Here is a 13,104-nt window from a genome sequence, read left to right on the forward strand (position 1 = left end):
GGTAAATAGCGAAGCAATTGTAAGGGCAAAGAGTTACGGTCCATGAGGGAAAATGAGAAGCTGCACTCTGTTCAGGTTACTCTCAGAGGAGGAATATACCAAATTTAACTGCTAAAAGAGAAGAGCTGATTTTACAGTTGCTTCTCTATTCGCTGTTGCTGTGGTTGCTGCATGTAATTCTCTGGTTGTATTTCAAATCTAATCAGGTCGCATTAGACCAGATCTAAATCTTATAATTTCAGTTGTTTTTCATGGCTTTGAAAGAAATCTCTTATGCTCAACAAGGCTGTATTTTTTTTATCATTAATATTATAGATATTTTTTTAATATGGTGATTTTAAAATTTTTTGTGGAAAAAATTGTCCCACAACCAAAAAACACATCTGAAAAGCATTTAAGTATTCAAATCATAGATGTTTACTAAGATCTATTTATGAAATGTTGAAACACACACTGTAAAAAGCATTCAAGGGTGTTGTCCATAGGAATTTATTTTAAAAAGTATATTTCTTCCAATAAATTGATTCCCTTTTCTTTTTGAATTCATTTAAGTTTTACATAAGTAAAAAGTGTGATTGTTTTTGTAACTTATTATTCCCTATCAAAAAATTGTTTTTTACTGACCTTCACAATAAAATGCTTGTACAAAACTCTATTTAAGTGTTTATATCCAAAGTATAACGTCACGACCCGCCCACATGCAGAACACCAACATCGTTGCTCGCTGTCACCTGAACCGGACCAGTTTCGGAGTTTTTGAGAACTTTTTACAACGTGCAACACATGTAAGTAACTATTTACATTGCATAAAGTTAGGTTTTAGCCGAATGAGCACGCATTTATTGCACTATAACATGTAAAAGCGTCGCCAGGTTACAGATAGTAACGGTAAGTTTTTCAGTTTTGCAGGCGCCATGCGGGCTTGCCGAAGGTCTTGAAATTAACATTAATCTTAAAACAACAATCGCTAACGTTAACATAGTATATGTATATGTGAGATGTATTGCCAAATTATGTTATCTACTTAGTTTGGTTACTTAAAAAAAAACATCGTCATTTTGTTTATTTATGGAGTCTAATAATGTTAGCATCGGTATTAGGCTATGTCTCAAATCACTTGTCTTAAATGTTCTGCCTCTTTCCGAATTAGCTAGCAAAACAGTAACATGGTCTCTCTCTCATCCTCGTTGTGTCAGTTAAAAGTTACGTTAGCTGCTAGGTTTGTAGTCACAGTTGTTCCCTGCATGATTGAAAAATATGGGGACATTTTTTTTTTGGCGCCTCTTTCTGCATTGTATCATACAAATTCTTAAACTTAATCTTTTTATATATTTGTTTGAAATATTTTATATTGTCTTAAACCATTTGTTCAACTAAAAAGATTAAATATTTATTTTGCATTGCAATAACTTGATCCTTATATTTCCCTAAACTCTTGTTTCATTTGTGTTGCTTTTTTAGGAGACCATCAGATCTACTGGAAGGAGCAGTTCATGGAGTAGGTAAGCTCTTTAGAAGGTGGAATTGTGGTAAATGTTTCATAGGTTTGTCCATTTAGAGCAATTAAGGTACCCAAAAGTCCGTAATTGAGAGTTGGAAAAAAGAAAGGAAAAAAAAAAAAAACTAAATTTGCATCCCTTTCTATTTTTAATGACAGATGGGATGGCCTTGTAAATTATACAGCGCTGTTGTACCAGGGAATACTGATAATCTAAAACATTATAGACTGCATCATGGGACCTTTGGACACAGCCATGCCTTGTATACATATAGATTGTATAGTATACTACAGTATAGTATGGCACTGGTTCTCAATCCTGGTCCTGGGGGCCCCCTGCTCTGCATATTTTGCATGTCTCCCTTATTTAACAAACCTGATTGAGATCATCAGCTCATAAGGAGAGAGATCCATGAACTGAACTGAACTGACGAGGTGATGATCTCAGTCAGGTGTGTTAAATAAGGGAGACATGCATAATGAGCAGAGCAGGGGTCCCCCAGGACCAGGATTGAGAACCACTGATGTATAGTAAAGAATACAGTGTGGTTCTGTATAGTACAGATTACAGAACCACACTGATAATGACATTGTATGTTTGTAGTTGTATTGCCTGCAATATTCAGTTTTCCTTTATTCACTACCAACTATAGGATCCAAGTACCTCGTGAAGAAGAGAGACGTGACTCTGAGATGCCTCATTCAATACATGGGAAACAGCGGGCAAGAATCATCTCTGACTACTATGTAAGTATTGTTTAAAAAGCATAGTTTGACTCTTTTGGGAAAAGCACTTATTCCTCAGATATCAATCTTATGTCTGTCTTAGTACGGAGCTGGAGTTGGGGATTAGTTAGCTTGTCTTAGAACAAATATTGTAATTGGGTGGCAATGGCTAGTCTGGCTATGTCAAAAGTTAAAAAACACACCTACAAACATCCAAATGTATGTGTAGGAACCAGGGTCCCTTTTTTGTCTTTCAGTTGCTTGTGGACTTGATTTAAAAAATAAGTTGTTTTTTTTTCTCTCTTTTTTTTTACTGCATTTTCACAAAAGTAAAATCCTTGTTTTACATTAATGCAGGAGTCATAATCATCTGATGATAAACTATAAGAGTGGCATTTTCAGAGCTTTTACTTAATCACGCCTTTTGAAGATTGTTCTCTGTTGCAACTTATTGTTCTGTTTATTCTCATACAGGGACAAACGGAGAGCAGTGTCCATGAGGATTTGAACATATGCAGATATATGTCTGCCGTGAACCAGATGCAGTGGGCATCATCATAGAGGGAAACCCAGTGCTTACTGATCTTGGAAATTTGGCCAGGGCATGGTGCCTGCTTCCGGGAATGACATTTGCTCCGAACCTGCAGTTTCCACCACAACTCTGCAAAACATTTGAGGTGTTCCAAAGACTTTTTGTGGGATTTGACACACTGCGCCCAAAGCCTTCCTCCCGTTTATGTAATTTGTTTATGTAATTTTTTTATGTTAAAATGTCTACAACATTAACATTAAAATTGATTACAGATACTTAGTGCACCCAATTGTTTGTACATGGCAGCTGTTAATAAAAGTTGGAAACAAATACCTCTCTTTCCTTATTAAAGTTATGGCAAATCTAACTAATTATGTCAAGTGGATTAAATAAATAATTTGTCTAAATTAAGAGTAATAGAGTAAATTAATTAATTAAAATAAAAAAGTTTAATTTTTTATTTTAAATGTTACTTATTTTAACTAAGTATGATTTGGTCAATATGTTGCTCTTTGTCATAAAGGTTAAACTCAAATGTTTTGCTTTATATTGTAGATGCTACTTAATTTTTTAGCATAGAGTAAAATAAATAATACTGATTTTTACCAAATCAAAATAACAAGAAGTTCACTAAACTTACAAAAAGTAGTTGGAAAATGTTGCCTTAATTTTTTTGAGTTGAATCTAAGTAACAGTTTTTACAGTGCATAATAATATTTAAAGTATCATTAAGCTTAATATATGTAAAATCATCATTTAGTGGATACTTGCAATTGGGAGGTGGCTGTCCCGAACCCTAACCCCTAAATTTCAATTTATGAAAATGATATTGAAATCATATTTGCATTTTATTCCATTGTTGTTTTTAAAAATATCTTTTGGATTTTTTTGGTGAAGTGAAGAAAAATAAATATTTTCCTTGTAAATTATGAAACTGCATTTTTTGTCACTACTGAAACAGTGTACAGTATGTTTTAGTCCATTGGCTGAGACTGATTTTAACTACACTCCTAAATTTATGATCAGAAAATATTCATGTGTCACTCTCTCTCATAGCTACATGGTGAGTAGATAGGCCCCATCATTTTGAGGTAAATGTGTTCAAAAATATGAAAAATCTGTGTGTAACTTTAAAGAATGTCACTACCAAACACCGTTTTTCTATAATTAAACACTTTTTTGGAAGTTATTCCATAACATTTAGTTTTTATATGTGTACAGCTGTTCAGAACTGAGCTAGCTAACCATGTGCTGATTAGCATCTTTGAGCTATAGCTATCTAAAATCGCCACTACCAAAACATTTGGTGAAGTTTCGATAGTGCACATCTTTGTTTTTTGGGTTTTATCCCATAAAATTGTCACTACTGTAACAGTCACGACCGAAACATGTCATAATTGCTTCGGTAGTGAGAAAAGGGAACACATCATCCTTTATTTGGGGGAAATAAACCAAATTTTAGTACAGTTATGCAAATTTTAAGTATTTTAGTATGTTTTAGTAGTGTGATACAGTAGTATGCAAGTTAAAATTCAATGTAATGTGGTCACTACCAAAACATTACCGTCACTACCGAAACATGGCATGTTTTGTCAAAAATAAAGCATACTGAATTATCAACTAAGATTTTATGATAGTTTTTGGTTCAAATGTATATTCAAACTAAAGAATCCTTAACTTTAAAATCAGTATGATCAACTTCTTGCCTTTTACAACGAAAACTGGATTTAAAATACAACAAATCTCATAAATCACACTTGAAATTTTGTTAAAATTGCAACCGTTATTGTTTTACCTCTCAAAACTTTTTAATAAAATAGAAAAAAATATATTTACAAGCAAAATCTTAATAGGTCGATATAACCCTTCTTATTAAATTATATATTACACTCTTAAAAATAAAAGTGCTTCACAATGCCATAGAAGAACCTTTTTTTGTCTAAATGGTTCCATAAGAACTTTTAACATCTGAAGAAACTTTCTGTTCACAAAAGGTTCTTTGTGGCGAAAGAAGGTTCTTCAGATTATAAAAAGGTAAGAAAGAGATGGTTCTTTAAAGAACCTTTGACTGAATGGTTCTTTGTGGAACCAAAAAATTGTTCTTCTATGGCATCGCAGTGAACAACCTTTTAAAGCACCTTTATTTTTTTAGAGTGTACTGTGTTTCGGTAGTGACAAATTTGGGGAGAGGACAAGTATTCCAAAAACTTCTGAAAATACAATATGAATTAACTGCACAATTACTAGACATGTGTGCCTTAGATATTATACAATTTGCATACATACAACATTTGTGGAAAAAGATATTTGAACCAATTCTGTAGAATGGCCCATAAATGTCATTACTGTCACTTTTGATCAATTGAATGTGTCCTGGCTAAATAAAAGTATTAATTTATTTTAAAAAAACAACAACAAACAAGCAAACATCTTACTGATCCCCAGAAGAACAAGCAGTTTGGTGAATGCATTGATCGATGGGAATAAAGTTGTATACACGTATAAAGTATGTACTTCCCCTCTTTGTTAATGTAGTTTTGATAAATTGCACATCAAACAACAACAGTTCTGCCACTACCTTGAAAGTATTTGAACATTTGCTTCACAACTATAAAAACTGTGACAAAAGCCTTTGATAAGCAGAACAGTGGTCTATTTAAAGATTGCAAAAGTAAAAAAAAAAATCAATTTGAAGATGTGACAAAACAGTCATAAACAGTAGTGTGAAAGTACTGATGCATTTTACAGTGACCTTGCAAAGGCATTCCACAGAATCAGTGTTTCCTAATTAAGTCTGATGTCTCTAGATGACTTCCAAAGACTCACCATGGCACAGAGTAACCTTCCAAATAAAGTGTGATTAACAGGAGGAATTGCTTTATCTGAGCTGACAGTGTTTTCAAAAACTTGGCCACTGATGAGCTACTTACAGTACTGTTGAGGCTTATTTTGTTCACTGTGAAACTGTATATTCTAATTTGATGAAGCAGCAAGTCTATTAAATGTCCAATTTGGGGGAAATTTGAATAATCAGTGCACTATGCAATTCTGCGAAGGTTTTTTGGCCGTCAGAGATTCACAAATTTTTGGTTGTAGTCTTACAGTGTGGCTACTCAATGACTGTCTAATGCAGAGCGATTGATTCTTAAACATACTGATTTAAGACCGCTATTATCAATTATACTCTACAAAAAAGACACCGTATGTCAAAACGTCTTAATGCGCAACCACCTAATATGATCCAAGCAGGACACTTGTAAGAATAGCTTGCAGGAATAAAAGCAGAGCATGCCACGATCTCCAAGCATGAATCTGAAAGCCATGGAGATGAATGACCAGTCAATAGTGATCTCCATAATCGTTAGTCCTCTAGTGATTCATCAAGCCAATGACACCCGTGTCCCTAATACCACATTTATGCAGGTTTGAGCAGAGGAGATTGCGTGCTGTGATTTTCTCCAAAATGATTGATTATATCCAGCCTCTTTTGCCCAGTGCGTGTATGTGTGCGTAGATGAGTAACTGAACGAATGAGCGGGTAAGTGAGTGAGTGAGTGAGTGAGTGAATGAATAAGAGATCAAGTGTGTGAAAGAGCAAGAGAAACCGAGACGCAAACCAGACAGAGAAGATTTAGAGAGTAAGTGTGAGTGAATAATCTATCTCTTTGCCTAAGACACTAAAGGGAAATCATTTTCGCACATACATGTGCACCTTGCATATGCTGGCTGTACACGATGCAATTTTGCAAAGGTTTTTTGGCCTCGGAGATTAATTTCAAGAATTTTTGGTTGTAGTCTTGCAGTGTGACTATTCAATGACTGTCTAATGGAGAGCCAAGAAGAACACAGCCTGTGATAATATATGTGCATCTCTATGTAGAGAAAGAGAGAGACTGACAGAGAAAGATTAAAACAGGTCAGCTATAGAGAGTCTATATAATATACAAAATTACTATTTTGAAATTTTCTTATGCTCACCAAGACTACATTTATATGGGACAAAATACTGTAAAATTTCAATACTCTGAAACTGTCCAAATGTTAATAATATATACAGTTGAAGTCAAAGGTTAACATACACCTTACAGAATCTGCAAAATGTTAAATATTTGATCAAAATAAGAGGGATTATACAAAATGCATGTTATTTTTTATTTAGTACTGACCTGATATTTCATGTAAAAGACATTTACTGTACACAAAAGAAAATAATAGTTGAATTTATAAAATTACCCTATTCAGACGTTCACATAAAGTTTTTTTTTTTTTTTGTTTGTTTAGTGATAGTTGTTCATGAGTCCCTTGTTTGTCCTGAACAGTTAAACTGCCCACTGTTCTTCAGCATTTTTTTTGTATTTGTACCCTTTCCAACAATGCCTGTATGATTTTGAGATTTATCTTTTCACACTGAGGACAACTGAGGGACTCATATGCAACTATTACAGAAGGTTCAAATGCTCACTGATGCTCCAGAGGGGAAAACCATGCATTAAGAGCCAGGGGGTGAAAACTTTTGAACAGAATGGAGATGTGTACAATATCATATTTTTTTGCATTTAGTACTTTCATTTCAGATGCTACAGAAGATACTTTTTTCCCAGAAGACAAAATAAGAGAAATTTTCCCCGATCTTCAATCTCCAAAAGTTTTCAATTTTCTTAATGCATCTTGTTTTCTTCTGGAGCATAAGTAAGCATTTGAGCTTTCTGTAAAAGTTCCATATGTGTCCCTCAGTTGTCCTCAGTGTAAAAAGATGGATCTCAAAATCATATAGTCATTGTTGGAGATGGTTCAAATACACAAACATGCTGAGAAACCAAAGAATTTGTGGGACCTGAAGGATTTTTCTGAAGAACAGCAACAGTTTAACCGTTCAGGACAAACAAGGGAGTCATGATCAACTATCATATTAAAAAAAAAACATAGCTGTGGATCATTCAGGTAACAACACAGTATTAAAAATCAAATGCATGTAAACTTTTGAATGGGCATTTTTTGACTATTATTTTCTCTTGCGGATTATATGTAAACATCCTTTATGTGAAATATCTTATTCAGGTCAGTACTAAATAAAAATATCATGCATTTTGTATGATCCCTCTTATTTTAGTAAAATAATTAACATGTTGCAGATTCTGCAAGGTGTATGTAAACCCAACAGTGACTCCAGCAGGAAAAGTTACACTGGGAGTCCGCTTGCCCCCCCTGAGCCCATTTAGTTTTAACAGACCCCCTAAAGTTTGTTGGGGGTAATTGAGAATGAATGGGGGAAAGTCACGTGAGTGGACGCAATGCCTCCATCACGATATGATTGTTTATGTCTGGTTATGTTCGGCTATGATTGATTCATGCAGTAAATCCCTCGTGTTCATCCGCATTCCGCGTTCACAAATCAGTCTGAATGAACAATATAATGATGTTAATGAGAAGACTAATTTTAAAAAGTAAGTAAACAACTCACACACTTAGATATAACCACTTTGTTATGTCAAAATAAGACTTAAAATGGCATGAAAACACGGTGAAATGGTGAAATGTAAAGTAAATCTCTGTGCCTGTGACCAATATTTACAGAGCTTTAATGACTGATGATCCGGAAAATTCACAAATAGTTAAAAGTTAACTATTAAAAAAATAACTCTAGATCTAAGGGTGTTACTGTACAATCTGACAAGCAACAACTGTAAAGGTGAGAAGGGAGCGTAAAAAAAAGCAAAGCACACAGTAAACTCCTACACTGTAAAAAAAAAAAAAAAAAAGCTGTAAAATTTATGGTAAAAACCTGGCAGCTGCTAGTTTTACTGTAAAAAATATGGTAGCAATGTTTTACATTTTACGGTTTTCACTTAAATATATAGGTAAATACCGTATTTTTTAACTGATATAATGGTGATGTACCAATCTTTTGAAGTACTGAAATCTGTTTTGTACCTTTGTAATACACTGATAACCACCAAAAGCAGGTGGTGATGACAACCTCACATGATGAACCAAAGCCCATCACTAGGAGGTTTTAAATAATAACATATATAGAAGGTGCACAGTGTCATTCACACAAACAGTAAACACCATCATGGTAACACACATAAAACTGAAATAATGCAATAAACATTCATTTAACAACATTAGATGTAACATACAACCCTAATGTACAAAACTGCAAAGAAAAATCTAAGAAGAAAATTTTATTTCAACAAAAAAACATTCAATTAAAAAAATGAAACACAGGGAATTCTGGGAATGTCAATTTACGGTTATTCACTGTAAATTTTATGTTCTTTTTCACTTCAAAAAAACGGTATACTACCGTAAAATTACATGCAATGCCCAACACAGTTTTTCACCGTATATAGAAGGGGAACTTACCGTTAACCATTTCACAGGTTTTTACCGTAGCATTTTTACAGTTTTTTACCATTAATTTCACGGTCATTTTTTACAGTGTAGCTTAGGTCTGTAAAATCTAACAAAACAGCCAAGTACTACTGAATTAAGAGACCTCATGCTGATGACTGCAGTCCTTGCATGTTCAATTGAACAACAGAACTGTTCAGTGCAATGAGACACTCTAACCATCAATGGCAAAAGAGTGACAGAACGCCCCATCTACAGTGTGTCATTCAATTACTCTTGATATGTTTAATTAAAGAACAAGTCAGGCTCATTCCACTGCCGTCTCTCTGATCATGTAATCCTTCTTTAAACAGAGCTTGATCAATACTTAATAAAGGCTTGGGATAATACACCAGACTAAGGAAACAAAGCAGAGAGAGAGAGCTAGCATAACCTGGGTATTTGTTTTCCGACTGTATAAATACACATATCAGACTTCCACTCCATGTCTGTGTTATTTTGATAAATGAAGTGTACATATGAGGATTCCACAGGCACTTTCATTTAATTGAGTGGGGAATTATAACAATGCCGTATTGAATTCCCCTCATCTGAAACGTGCGCACATAGAGCTCCAGATGTGCCTCTCACATCCTGTGACAGCGGGACACGTGCGATATAGATTCTCATCTTGAAAATACAAGACAAGCTGCCAATACAGGAGCTACCTGTGGATGTGTGATGCCTCTGTGCATGTGTGTACTTATATGTGTCAGTCTGAGGGAAGGCTTTCTCTTCCGCTTCCTTACAATCCATTATCCCCCATCATCCTCCAGCTCTGCAAAACTAACAACCCTGTCGCTTAAAAATTCTCAAGATGGCCGTTCGGTCTGAGGCAAAAGTGAAGTTTGCAATTAAGGAAATAATTATGTCCATATCTGCTTTGAGATGTGAGGACAGGGGCCTTCTGGAGTCCCGTGATAGAGCGATACTGAGGACCTTAACAGCGGGGAGTTGATTTAATTGAGTCCAAATTACACTCTCATGGCAGTGGCACTTTCCTCTGAGCTGTAATGGCTCACTGTGCGGTTGTCAGGGCTGCACGCTACGTTTTAGCTTTTAAAGGCTGGAGGTAATATCTGCAGACTTAAGGTAGAGTAGATCTCTTCCTTCTAAATAATGTAAGAACCATTTTGATTTGTATTAGTTTGGTGCTGTAGCATTAAACCCTCTTTGAATTTTTTATTACCCACTGTAAACTGATGGCGACGATTTTGGTCTTGCTATTAGTTCAATTCATTCTTGCATCAGGATAGCATTCATAAATCATTTTTCACAGAAGCTGACACATTCTAGTATAGGCGGTTATCACAGACCTGTAATAAGGTTGGTACCCAATAAGCCGGGTTTCCAACTAAGTATTGTTATCCAAAAATTGAAAAATTACATTAAAAATGATGCATGTAGACGGCAAGATGTACAGAAATGACAGAAATCTATTGTAGCTTTATAAATGTATATTACTGTTTCCACAAAAATATCAATCAACACTGGCTGCTGGAAATTCTGATTTGTAATCACAGGAATACATTTCATCGCAATATATTTAACTTCTTATTGGTTTTGAACAGTAAGATGTTCAAGGATTTTTTTAAAGAAGCCTCTTCTGCTCACCAAGCCTGCATTTATTTGATCCAAAATAAAATAAGTAAAATTTGGAAATATTTTTACTATTTAAAATAACTGTTTTCTATTTGTATATATTTTGAAATGTAATTTATTCCTGTGATCAAAGCTACATTTTTAGCATCATTACTCCAGTCTTCGGTGTCACATGATCCTTCAGAAATCATTCTAATATGCTGATTTGCTGTTCAAGAAACATTTATTATTATTTTCAATATTTAAGTAATTTTTTTTTTTCAGGATTCTTTGATGAATACAAAGATCCAAAGATCAGCATTTATCTGAAATAAAAATCTTTTGTAACATTGTAAACTATACCATTCAAAAGCTTGGAGTCAGTATATATATATTTTTTTTTAAATTATAAAAATTAATACATTTATTTAGCAAGGATGCTTTAAATGGTTAACAATTGATGATAAAGACATTTATAATATTACAAAAATGTATATTTCAAATATGCCGTCAAATGCCGTTCTTATTAACTTTCTATTCATCAAAGAAACCTGAAAACATTCTACTTAGCAGTTTTCAACATAATAATAATAATAATAATAATAATAATAATAATAATAATAATAATAATAATAATAATAATAATAATAATAATAATAATACATGTTTTCTGAGTATATTAGAATGCTTTCTGAAGGATCATGTGACTGGAGTAATGATGCAAAAACAAAATCAGCTTTGAAATTCCAGAAAGAAATTACATTTTAAAATACATTTAAATAAAAAACAGCAATATTAAATAGTAAAAACATTTCGGAATTTTAATGTTTTTGCTGTACTTAAATAAAAAAAAAAATGCAGGCTTGGTGAGCAGAAAAAACTTCCTTAAAAACATAAAAAATTTTACTGTTCAAAAACATTTGACTAGTGTATATTACTGTTTTATTACTATTTTATTTAAATAATTGCACCCTTTGTGAGCATAAGGGACTCAAAAATATTAAAATTACTCAAAACTTTTGTGGTAAAATCAAGACTACAAATCAACAATTTTATCTAATAATTTAATTTAAATTATAATAATATTTCACAATATTTCTGTTTGGCTATATTTTGAACACATAAATGCAGCCTCAAAGATATAATATTTTATATACAGAATACACACACACACACACACACACACACACACACACACACACACACACAAACAAACATACATATATATATACACTACAGTTCAAAAGTTTGGGGTCAGTACATTTTTATTGTTTATTTTTTTTAAAAGAAATGAATACTTTTATTCACCAATGATATATTAAGTTAATAATTAAATGTTTATTAAAAGTTAATAATAAATCATTTACATTGTTATAAAATATTTATATTTTGAATAAACACTGTACTTTTTAAACTTGTTATTCATGAGAGAATCCTGAAAAAAAAAAAATCACAGGTTCCAAAAAATATTTGGCAGCACAACTGTTGATATTATCCAACATTGATCATTCTAATAATAAATCAGCATATTAGAATGATTTCTGAAGGATCATGTGACACTTAAGACTGGAGTAACAGCTGATAAAAATTCAGCTTTTCATCACAGGAATAAAGTCTATTTTAAAGTATGTTAAAATAAAAAAACATATTTATTGTAAAAACATTTTGCAATATTACTGTTTTTTTCAGTATTTTTAATCAAATAAATGCAGCCTTGATGAGCATAAGAGACTTCTTTAAAGACTATTACAAGTCTTGCTGACCCCAAACTTTTGAACGGTAGTGTATATGTCATGCTAATCTTCAGCAAACATGAAGCTAGTCAAAGTCTTATGGCTGCTCTCTATATCACAAATAAGTTATTACATTTAATAAAAGCGTCACAGTGTCTTCCATTACCATTGCTTTCTTTTTTTGTGCTGATTATTTTGTTCTTTCTAGGGCTGCAACTAACGATTATTTTAATAATCGATTAATCTGTCGATTATTTTTTCGATTAATCGATGAATCGGATAAAAAAAACCAAGGGATTTACAACCCTTTATTCAAAAACAGAACTAAAATCTTTAGAAAGTGCACGAAAATGTTGCTCCTTGAACTGTTATAATAATAATAATAATAAAATAAAAATGGACTAACACAAAAAACATACACATGTATGCTTTACATCTGCCAAATATATAGACTAAATAAACTAAAATTACTATCCGTCAAGACAGCGGCTTGCTGTGGTGTACATGCTGCATTTCCCATCAAGAAGCCTCTCAAATTAAATTCCTCAGTGCGCATTAAAAAAGTCATGTGACTTTGCACGCTGGAACGGGTTAACTTGACTAACTTTCTGCTACATTCATTCTGCCATGGCGGTGTTTAG

The sequence above is a fragment of the Garra rufa genome, chromosome 16 (assembly GCF_049309525.1).
Source record: "Garra rufa chromosome 16, GarRuf1.0, whole genome shotgun sequence".
Taxonomy (NCBI): Eukaryota; Metazoa; Chordata; class Actinopteri; order Cypriniformes; family Cyprinidae; genus Garra; species Garra rufa.